Source organism: Oncorhynchus nerka, linkage group LG23 (genome assembly GCF_034236695.1).
Source record: "Oncorhynchus nerka isolate Pitt River linkage group LG23, Oner_Uvic_2.0, whole genome shotgun sequence".
Taxonomy (NCBI): Eukaryota; Metazoa; Chordata; class Actinopteri; order Salmoniformes; family Salmonidae; genus Oncorhynchus; species Oncorhynchus nerka.
Window position 1 is genome coordinate 47361205 of NC_088418.1, and position 12276 is coordinate 47373480.

Here is a 12276-nt window from a genome sequence, read left to right on the forward strand (position 1 = left end):
CTGGAGCAGGATTGATTTGGCGGTGGAGGTTCCGTCATGGTCTGGGGCGGTGTGTCACACCATCATCGGACTGAGCTTGTTGTCATTGCAGGCCATCTCAATGCTGTGCATTACAGGGAAGACATCCTCCTCCCTCATGTGGTACCCTTCTTGCAGGCTCATCCTGACATGACATGACCCTCCAGTATGATAATGCCACCAGCCATACTGCTCGTTCTGTGCATGATTTCCTGCAAGACAGGAATGTCAGTGTTCTGCCATGGCCAGCGAAGAGCCCGGATCTTAATCCCATTGAGCACGTCTGGGACCTGTTGGATCGGAGGCTGAGGGCTAGGGCCATTCTCCCCAGAAATGTCCGGGAACTTGCAGGTGCCTTGGTGGAAGAGTGGGGTAACATCTCACAGCAAGAACTGGCAAATCTGGTGCAGTCCATGAGGAGAAGATGCACTGCAGTATTTAATGCAGACGGTGGCCACACCAGATACTGATTGTAAACTTTGATTTTGACCCCCCCGACAGAGATGGTCGCTTCGTTTCGAGTTCTTAGGAAACTAAGTAGTATTTAGTTTTTTATGTATTATTTCTTACACTGTTACCCCAGGAAATCTTAAGTCTTATTACATACAGCCGGAAAGAACTATTGGATTTACGAGCAACGACAACTTACCAACATTACGACCAGGAATACGACTTTCCCGAAGCGGATCCTCTGTTTGGACCACCACCCAGGACAATGGATTTGATCCCAGTAGGCGACCCAAAACAACGGCGCCGCAGAAGGGTCAGACAGAGTGGTCTTCTGGCCAGGCTTCATAGATCGCTCACAGCTCCCGAGTATACTACTCGCTAACGTCCAGTCACTTGACAACAAGGTAGACGAAATTCGAGCAAGGGTTGCCTTCCAGAGAGACATCAGAGATGGTAACATTCTCTGTTTCACGGAAACATGGCTCACTCGGGATACGTTATCAGAGTCGGTACAGCCACCCGGTTTCTTCACGCACTGTGCCGACAGAAATAAATATCTCTCTGGTAAGAAGAAGGGCGGGGGGGTATGCCTTATGATTAACAAGTCGTGGTGTGATCATAACAACATACAGGAACTCAAGTCCTTTTGTTCACCTGCCCTAGAATTCCTTACAATCAAATTTCAACTGCATTATCTACCAAGCGAATTCTCTTCGATTATAATCACAGCCTTGTATATCCCCCCACTCCCAAGCAGACACCTCGACGGCCCTGAAAGAACTTCATTGGACTCTATGTAAACTGGAAACCACATATCCTGAGGCTGCATTTATTGTAGCTTTGGATTTTAACAAAGCTAATCTGAAAACAAGGCTCCCTAAATTTTCGAATGCGCGTCCCGGTCCTGGCAGCATTCTGGATCATTGCTACTCTAACTTCCGCGACGCATAAAAAGCCCTGCCTTGCCCTCCTTTCGTAAAATCTGACAACGACTCCATTTTGTTGCTCCCAGCCTATAGACAGAAACTAAAACAGGAAGCGCCCGTGCTCAGGTCTGTTCAACGCTGGTCTGACCAACCGAATTCCACGCTTCAAGATTGCTTCGATCACGTAGACTGGGATATGATCCGGATAGCCTCAGACAACAACATTGATGTATACGCTGATTCGGTGAGTGAGTTTATTAGCAAGTGCATCAGTGATGTTGTACCCACGGTGACTATTAAAACCTTCCCCAACCAGAAACCGTGGATTGATGGCAGCATCAATCTCGACCCCGCCCTTGGTCTCGACCCCGCCCTGTGAAACTGGGTCCTGGAATTTCTGACGGGCCGCCCCCAGGTGGTGAGGGTAGGAAACAACATCTCCACCCCGCTGATCCTCAACACTGGGGCCCCACAAGGGTGCGTTCTCAGCCTTCTCCTATACTCCCTGTTCACCCATGATTGCGTGGCCATGCACGCCTCCAACTCAATCATCAAGTTTGCAGACGACACTACCGTGGTAGGTTTTCATTACCAACAACGATGAGACGGCCTACAGGGAGGAGGTGAGGGCCCTCGAAGTGTGGTGTCAGGAAAATAACCTCACACTCAACGTCAACAAAACAAAGGAGATGATCGTGGACTTCAGGAAACAGCAGAGGGAGCAACCCCCCTTATCCACATCGACGGGACAGTATTGGAGAAGGTGGAAAGTTCCTTGGCGTACACATCACGGACAAACTGAAATGGTCCACCCCACAGACAGTGTGGCGAAGAAGGCGCAACAGCGCCTTTTCAACTTCAGGAGGCTGAAGAAATTGGGCTTGCCACCAAAAACACTCACAAACTTTTACAGATGCACAATCAAGAGCATCCTGTCGGGCTGTATAACCGCCTGGTACGACAACCGTAAGGCTCTCCAGAGGGTAGTGAGGTCTGCACAGCGCATCACAGGGGCAAACTACCTGCCCTCCAGGACACCTACACCACCTGAAAGACTGAAAAACAGCTTCTATCTCAAGGCCATCAGACTGTTAAACAGCCATCACAGCCATCGCCCCTTTAATAATAAAAAATGTGATGTAATAAATGTATCACTAGTCACTTTAAACAATGACACTTTATATAATGTTTACATACCCTACATTACTCGTCTCATATTTATATACTGTATTCTATACCATCTACTGCCTCTTGCCTATGCCGCACGGCCATCTCTCATCCATATATTTACATGTACATATTCTTATTAATTCCTTGTGTGTATAAGGTAGTTGTTTTGAAATTGTTAGATTACTTGTTAGATGTTACTGCACGGTCGGAACTAGAAGCACAAGCATTTCGCTACACTCGCATTAGCATCTGCTAGCCATGTGTATGTGACTAATAAAATTTGATTTGATTGATTTGATTTGACATGTTAAGTTTGCTTTAAAAAACGCAGTTGACAGTGAGAGGACGTTTCTTTTTTTGCTGAGTTTATATAATTCCCAATTGATAGGCTAATATGGTCACCCATCAGACTTTTCTTAATTTAATCTTATCTTTATATATATATAGTAAATAATCGGTGTGTATTAGGAGTAGTTTTTTTTTCAACTGGAAAGAGTAGAAGGGTTTTTAGTTGAAGGAAACAGATATGGAGACTAGTGAAAGTAACAAAGAGAATGGTAATATCAGATAGCACTCTAATGTAATGTTTTAGTCATTTGAAAAAGTAAGTATTTCAATATGCAGTTACATGACGAACAGAGTGATTGAGCATTGGGACTGATAGAGGCCACCATCTGGTGTTTGGGTTAGAGATAAGTTTGCTGTGGAACAATAGATAGCCACCAGTACTCACTGAACAAAAAACTATCTGTAAGGGACACAGTGGGGAAATTTGGGACAGAGGTAGGAATAATTGAAATTATACATTTTTGACAGGTTTCAATTTTTATTAGTCAATTCTATAGTAGCACTAGTGATTTAAGTAAGAAGGTAGTGTCATCCAAAACAATAATCTGTTCACATTACGTGAAACTGTGTCCAGAATAAGAAGATCCAAGTAAATGTTTTTAGTACCGAATATTGAGCTGATAAGCCAGCACCAACTATTTGAAGGTCCTAGCAGATTTGGTAAACAATAGGTTTCATATTTTAACTAGTTGATGTCCCAGGGACAGTTTGTACAGAACTGTATGTCAATGCAAAATGACAATGATTACAAAAGAAGGGTTCTGGGACTTTGGAAGGTGCCTATTCCTGCCCAAGATGCAGTAAACTCGATAAAGATTTTTTTTTTAAATTATGACTGATTAAGATGTTTATTTTCTTTCTTTCTTTTTTGCCAATGGATCTGTGTCTTTCCCTTTGAGGGGCTTCTTGAAGGTTTCTTGAAGGTGCCTTAGGAGAGACGTTATTGAGACTGTGTACTGTGCAGTGTAAAGATGCCCGCATCCAGCTGTTGAGGGAGCTCCCAAATTAAGTAAGGCCTGGCCATTCTGTTTATTGCTACCCTACGATTTTTACCACACACACGCCAGCACCCACACACAACCCACCTTGATAAGAAATGTGCTGAAAAACCCAGCCTTTTCTCTCATGCCTTTTCTCTCAGGAGTGCGACATGAGTCCAATGTGGAGTGAGCATGGACGAGATCCCGTCCAACTTCTCTCATGTACTGGTAGGAAAATGGACAAAGACATAATGGACTGTAAAGGATGGTGGCGACTCAGGTGAGAGACATTATCAAGGGCCATCCACTTTGAACATGTGCCATTGGGAGGACAAACTGAAACGGCAGAATAATGAGTGCCGGGAGGTAGGGGGGTGGGTGGTCAACGTGCCCGTAATTAATTTAGGTTTATCCAAAATGGTTTATATGGTGTTTCAGGTTGATTGTGGAGGTCTGCACATTGCAAAATGTATAGTACTTTAGACTAGAAATGGACTGAGATTACCAATCTGTCATATTCATGCCACTCGCAACAAAAGCTCCAGCTAACATGTCATTGCCAGAATCCATAAATGAAATTGTGTAATGAAGCATATATGGAAATGTATGAAGTGAATGTCTTAAGCCATGATTTTGCAAGTTGGATTGTACAACCAAGAATGAAGGGTTGAAAGTCTCAGTTTTTTGCGTTTATTTTTTTTATTTACTAATTTGATTGTAGATTTTAGCTTTATGATGATTATGAATGAAATTAGATTCACTCCCATTAATAGAAGTATAACCTTTATTATGATTTATTATAATGACATATTTTGATATAGAAGCTAAAATCTAAATGCTTAAAATCAAATTCAACTTTGTCACATGCACTGAATACAACTGTCACGCCCTGACCTTAGAGAGCTTTTTATGTCTCTATTCTGGTTTGGTCAGGGTGTGATTTGGGTGGGCATTCTATGTTACTTTTTCTATGTTTTGGTATTTCTTTGTTTTGGCCGGGTATGGTTCTCAATCAGGGACAGCTGACTATCGTTGTCTCTGATTGGGAACCATACTTAGGTAGCTTTTTCCCATAGGGTTTTTGTGTGTAGTTATTTTCTGTTTAGTGTTTTCTGCACCTGGCAGGACTGTTTCGGTGGAAGGAAGAGTGGACCAAAGCGCAGAATAGAAAGTGTTCATGATATTTATTTTCCATAAACACTCAAACAAAAACGAAAGCAAACACTTTTGTCAGGCACAGACACTAAACAGAAAATAACACCCCACAAAACCCAAACGGAAAATGACAACTTAAATATGATACCCAATCAGAGACAATGATAGACAGCTGCCTCTGATTGGGAACCACACTTGGCAAAAACAACAAATAAATAGAAAACATAGATTTCCCCACCGGAGTCACACCCTGACCTAACCAAACATAGAGAATAAATAAGGATCTCTAAGGTCAGGGCGTGACAACAACTGTAGACTTTACCGTGAAATGCTTACTTACAAGCCCTTAACCAACATTGCAGTTCAAGAAGAGTTAAGAAAATATTTACCAAGTAGACTAAAATAAAAAGTAATAAGGGCTCCGGGCAGCCGAGCGGAAATGGAGGAAAACTCGCCTCCCTGCGGACCTGGCATCCTTTCACTCCCTCCTCTCTACATTTTCCTCTTCTGTCTCTGCTGCTAAAGCCACTTTCTACCACTCTAAATTCCAAGCATCTGCCTCTAACCATAGGAAGCTCTTTGCCACCTTCTCCTCCCTCCTGAATCCTCCTCCCCCCCCCCCCCCCTCCCTCTCTGCAGATGACTTCGTCAACCATTTTGAAAAGAAGGTCGACGACATCCGATCCTCGTTTGCTAAGTCAAACGACACCGCTGGTTCTGCTCACACTGCCCTACCCTGTGCTCTGACCTCTTTCTCCCCTCTCTCTCCAGATGAAATCTCGCGTCTTGTGACGGCCGGCCGCCCAACAACCTGCCCGCTTGACCCTATCCCCTCCTCTCTTCTCCAGACCATTTCCGGAGACCTTCTCCCTTACCTCACCTCGCTCATCAACTCATCCCTGACCGCTGGCTACGTCCCTTCCGTCTTCAAGAGAGCGAGAGTTGCACCCCTCTGAAAAAACCTACACTCGATCCCTCCGATGTCAACAACTACAGACCAGTATCCCTTCTTTCTTTTCTCTCCAAAACTCTTGAACGTGCCGTCCTTGGCCAGCTCTCCCGCTATCTCTCTCAGAATGACCTTCTTGATCCAAATCAGTCAGGTTTCAAGACTAGTCATTCAACTGAGACTGCTCTTCTCTGTATCACGGAGGCGCTCCGCACTGCTAAAGCTAACTCTCTCTCCTCTGCTCTCATCCTTCTAGACCTATCGGCTGCCTTCGATACTGTGAACCATCAGATCCTCCTCTCCACCCTCTCTGAGTTGGGCATCTCCGGCGCGGCCCACGCTTGGATTGCGTCCTACCTGACAGGTCGCTCCTACCAGGTGGCGTGGCGAGAATCTGTCTCCTCACCACGTGCTCTCACCACTGGTGTCCCCAGGGCTCTGTTCTAGGCCCTCTCCTATTCTCGCTATACACCAAGTCACTTGGCTCTGTCATAACCTCACATGGTCTCTCCTATCATTGCTATGCAGACGACACACAATTAATCTTCTCCTTTCCCCCTTCTGATGACCAGGTGGCGAATCGCATCTCTGCATGTCTGGCAGACATATCAGTGTGGATGACGGATCACCACCTCAAGCTGAACCTCGGCAAGACGGAGCTGCTCTTCCTCCCGGGAAGGACTGCCCGTTCCATGATCTCGCCATCACGGTTGACAACTCCATTGTGTCCTCCTCCCAGAGCGCTAAGAACCTTGGCGTGATCCTGGACAACACCCTGTCGTTCTCAACTAACATCAAGGCGGTGGCCCGTTCCTGTAGGTTCATGCTCTACAACATCCGCAGAGTACGACCCTGCCTTACACAGGAAGCGGCGCAGGTCCTAATCCAGGCACTTGTCATCTCCCGTCTGGATTACTGCAACTCGCTGTTGGCTGGGCTCCCTGCCTGTGCCATTAAACCCCTACAACTCATCCAGAACGCCGCAGCCCGTCTGGTGTTCAACCTTCCCAAGTTCTCTCACGTCACCCCGCTCCTCCGCTCTCTCCACTGGCTTCCAGTTGAAGCTCGCATCCGCTACAAGACCATGGTGCTTGCCTACGGAGCTGTGAGGGGAACGGCACCTCAGTACCTCCAGGCTCTGATCAGGCCCTACACCCAAACAAGGGCACTGCGTTCATCCACCTCTGGCCTGCTCGCCTCCCTACCACTGAGGAAGTACAGTTCCCGCTCAGCCCAGTCAAAACTGTTCGCTGCTCTGGCCCCCCAATGGTGGAACAAACTCCCTCACGACGCCAGGACAGCGGAGTCGATCACCACCTTCCGGAGACACCTGAAACCCCACCTCTTTAAGGAATACCTAGGATAGGATAAAGTAATACTTCTCACCCCCTTAAAATATTTAGATGCACTATTGTAAAGTGGCTGTTCCACTGGATGTCATAAGGTGAATGCACCAATTTGTAAGTCGCTCTGGATAAGAGCGTCTGCTAAATGACTTAAATGTAAATGTAAATGTATAATAGAAAGTAACACAATAACAATAACGAGGCTATATTCAGGGGGCACCGTTACCGAGTCTGCAGGGGTACAAGTTAGTTGAGGTAATTTGTACATGTAGGTGAGGGGGAAGTGACTATGCATAGATAAGAAGCTGTTGAGGAGCCTTTTGGTCCTAGACTTGACTCTCTGGTACCGCTTGCTGTGCGGTAACAGAGAAAACAGTCTATAACTTGGGTGACTGGAGCTTCTGTCAATTTTATGGGCTTTCCTCTGACAGCGCCTATTATATAGGTCCTGTATGGCAGGAAGCTTGACCCCAGTGATGTACTGGGCCGTTCGCACTACCTTCTGTAGCACCTTACGGTCAGATGCTGAGCAGTTGCCATCCCAGCCGGTGATGCAACCGGTTAGGATGCTCTCGATGGTGCAGCTGTAGAACTTTTTGAAGATCTGGGGACCCATACCATATCTTCAGTCTCCTGAGGGGGAAAAGGTTTTGCCGTGCACACTTCACGACTGTCTTGGTATGTTTAGGCCATGATAGTTTGTCGTTGATGTGGACACCAAGGAACTTGAAACTCTCGACCCGCTCCACTACAGCCCTATTGATGTTAATGGGGGCCTGTTCGGCCCGCCTTTTCCTGTCATCCACGATCAGCTCTGTTGTCTTGCTCACATTAAGGGAGAGGTTGTTGTCCTGGCACCAGACTGACAGTTCTCTGATCTCCTCCCTATAGGCCATATCATCGTTGTCTGTGATCAGGCCTACCACTGTTGTGTCGTCAGCAAACTTAATGATGGTGTTGGAGTCGTGTTTGACCATGCAGTCATGGGTGAACAGGGAATACAGGAGGGGACAAAGTACACACACCTGGGGTGCCCCAGTGTTAAGGATCAGTGTGGCAGATGTGTTGTTGCCTACCCTTACCACCTGGGGGAGCCCGTTAGGAAGTCCAGGATCCAGTTGCAGAGGGAGGTGTTAAGTCCCAGAGTCCTTAGCTTAGTGATGAGCTTTGTGGGCTCTATGGTGTTGAACGCTGAGCTGTAGTCAATGAAGAGCATTCTCACATAGGTGTTCCTTTTGGCCAGGTGAGAAAGGGCAGTGTGGAGTGTGATTGAGATTGCGTCATCTGTGGATCTGTTTTGGCGGTATGCGAATTGGAGTGGGTCTAGTGCAGAGTGACTTGGTGGTCTGCTTGAAACATGTAGGTATTAGACTTGATCAGGGAGAGGTTGAAAATGTCAGGGAAGGCACTTGACAGTTGGTCTGCGCATGCTTTGACTACACGTCTTGGTAATCCATCTTGCCCAACGGCTTTGTGAATGTTGACCTGTTTAAAGGTTTTATTCACATCGGCTACCGAGAGAGTTATCACACAGTCATCCAGAACAGTTGGTACCCTCATGCATGCTTCAGTGTTGCTTGCCTCGAAGCGAGCATAAAAGGCATTTAGCTCGTCTGGTAGGCTCGCTCACTAGGCAGCTCGTGTCGGGGTTTCCCTTTGTAGTCCGTAATAGTTTTCAAGCCCTGGCACATCCGACGAGCGTCAGAGCCGGTGTAGTAGGATTCAATCTTAATTCTGTATTGATGCTTTGCTTGTTTGATGGTTCATCTGAGGGCATAGCAGAATTTCTTATAAGCGTCTGGATTAGTCTCCCGCTCCTTGAAAGCATCAGCTCTAGCCTTTAGCTCCATGTGGAGGTTGCCTGTAATCCATGGCTTCTGGTTGGGAAATGTACGTACAGTCACTCACTGTGGGGACGACGTCGTCGGTGCACATATTAATGAAGCCAATGACTGAGGTGGTGTGTTTTAGCTTGTAAGTAGGAATCAGGAGGATAGAATTATGGTCATATTTGCCAAATGGAGGGCGGGGGAGAGCTTTGTATGCATCTCTGTGTGTGGAGTAAAGGTAGTCTAGGATTTTCTCTTCTCTGGTTGCATATGTGACATGCTGGTAAAAATGAGGTAAAACTGATTTAAGTTTGTCTGCATTAAAGTCCCTGGCCACTAGGAGCGCCGCTTCTGGGTGAGTATTTTCTTCTTTGCTTATGGCCTTATATAGTTGGTTGAGAGCTGTCTTAGTGCCAGCTTCGTTCTGTGGTGGTAAGTAGACAGCTACGAATAATACAGATGAGAACTCTCTTGGTAGATAGTGTGGTCTACAGCTTATCATAAGATACTTTACCTCAGGCGAGCAATACCTCAAAACTTATTTAATATTAGACATTGCACACCAGCTGTTATTGACATATAGACACACACCCCACCCCTCGTCTTACCAGAGGTAGCGTCTCTGTTTTGCCGGTGCATGGAGAATCCTGCTAGCTCTATTTTGTCCGTATCGTCGTTCAGCCACATCTCGGTGAAACATACGATGGTACAGTTTTTGATGTCCCGTTGGTAGGATAATCTTAATCGTAGGCCGTCAATTGTATTTTCCAAAGATTGCACATTAGCAAGAAGAAAATATGGCAGTGGGAGTTTACTCGCTCGCCTACGGATTCTCAGAAGGCTGCCCGATCTGAGGCCCCTTTTCCTACGTCTTTTTTCACGCAAAAGGCGGGGATCTGGGCCTGTTCCTTTGAAAGTGGGATATCCTTGCAGTTTCTTGCAGTCCACGTTGAGTAATCGCTGTTCTGATGTCCAGAAGTTACTTTCGGTTATAAGAGACGGTAGCATCAACATTATGTACACAATAAGTTCAAAAATAAGTTACACAAAACGCAAAAAAATCGCACAAAATTGCACAATTGGTTGGTTTGAATGTAAAACGTCAGCCATGTTCTTCAGCGCCATCTTTATTAAAATTATAGATATAAGAGGATGGAATGTGATGGACATTTTTATCTTGTGAAAAGATAGCCTTGAAAATTTTAATCTTGTGTTAGTGTCATAAATAATCATTGGTTCCTGCCTGTGCTTGGTAAAGATATGATGTACTTGATGCATTGAGTTGTTTGGAACTTCTCCAGCACGCTGATAATAAAGATTGATTGATTTAAGATTGACTTTGAGTGTCCCTGTGCAGAATTTCCACAACACTCCTCTGGGTACATCGACTTGAATACAAAACCTAGGAGGCTCATGGTTCTCACCCCCTTCTATAGACTTACACAGTAATTATGACAAATTCCGGGTGACCCTCTCCAGCCTACCAGTGCTTTTGCAGCATGAACCGACATGTTGTCCACCCAATCAACGGATCAGAGAATTAATCTAGTACTGGAAGCATAAGCTACAGCTAGCTAGCTATTTTAGCTTACTGAAACATCCTGATCAAACAGACAGATGCTATGTTAGCTAGCTGGATATGACTTTCCAACACAACACTTAAACTCTTAAACTCACAACACTTAAAGTCAAGCTAAGCTTTTGGTATTATTAATTATTGCCACCGGGGACCGCCGGTGTAACTGCTTACTGATTGTACACTTACATTACTGCATAATTGTAGCATGTTTACTGACGAGTTAGTTATATTAGCTATGCTGACTATGATATTACTTTAGCTAATATGGTGACAACTATGTAGGCTGTGTTTAGTGGTTTGGTTTGGAAAGGTTTTTTCGCCTGGTCACATACAGCTGATGTGTTGTGCATTGAAGTCCACAAGCGAAGGGAAGAGGTGAGAGGAGGAGAGCGCATAGATGCGAGAAGGAATACAACGTGGCTGCTATGAAAGTGAACTGTGTTTACAGGTGATCAGGGGTGTATTCATTCTGCCGATTCTGTTGAAAACATTTCTTAAACGGAACAAAACAGGCATAAACATACCTGACCTGTGTGAACATACAGTTGAAGTCGGAAGTTTACATACACTTAGGTTGGAGTCATTAAAACTCGTTTATTAACCACACCTCAAATGTCTTGTTAACAAACTAAAGTTTTGGCAAGTTGGTTAGGACATCTACTTTGTGCATGACACAAGTTATTTTTCCAACAATTGTTTACAGACAGATTAATTAACTTATAATTCACTGTATAACAATTCCAGTGGGTCAGAAGTTTACATACATTAAGTTGACTGTGCCTTTAAACCGCTTGGAAAATTCCAGAAAATTATGTCATGGCTTTAGAAGCTTCTGATAGGCTAATTTATATCATTTGAGTCAATTTGAGGTGTACCTGTGGATGTATTTCAAGGCCTACCTTCAAACCCAGTGTCTCTTTGCTTGACATCATGGGAAAATCAAAAGAAATCAGCCAAGACCACAGAAAAATAATTGTAGTCCTCCACAAGTCTGGTTCATCCTTGGGAGCAATTTCCAAACGCCTGAAGGTACCACGTTCATCTGTGCAAACATTAGTATGCAGGTATTAACACCATGGGACCACGCAGCCATCATACTGCTCAGGAAGGAGATGTGTTCTGTCTCCTAGAGATGAACGTACTTTGACATGAAAAGTGCAAATCAATCCCAGAATAACAGCAAAGTGAAGATGCTGGAGGAAACAGTATCGATATCCACAGTAAAATGAGTTTTATATCGACATAACCTGAAAGGCCGCTCAGCAAGGAAGAAGCCACTGCTCCAAAACCGCCATAAAAAAAGGCAGACTACGGTTTGCAACTGCACATGGGGACAAAGATCGTACTTTTTGGAGAAATGTCCTCTGGTCTGATGAAACAAAAATAGAACTGTTTGGCCATAATGACCATCGTTATGTTTGGAGGAAAATGGGGGATGCTTGCAAAGCTGAAGAACACCATCCCAACCGTGAAGCATGGGGGTGGCTGCATCATGTTGTGGGGGTGCTTTTCTGCAGAAGGGACTG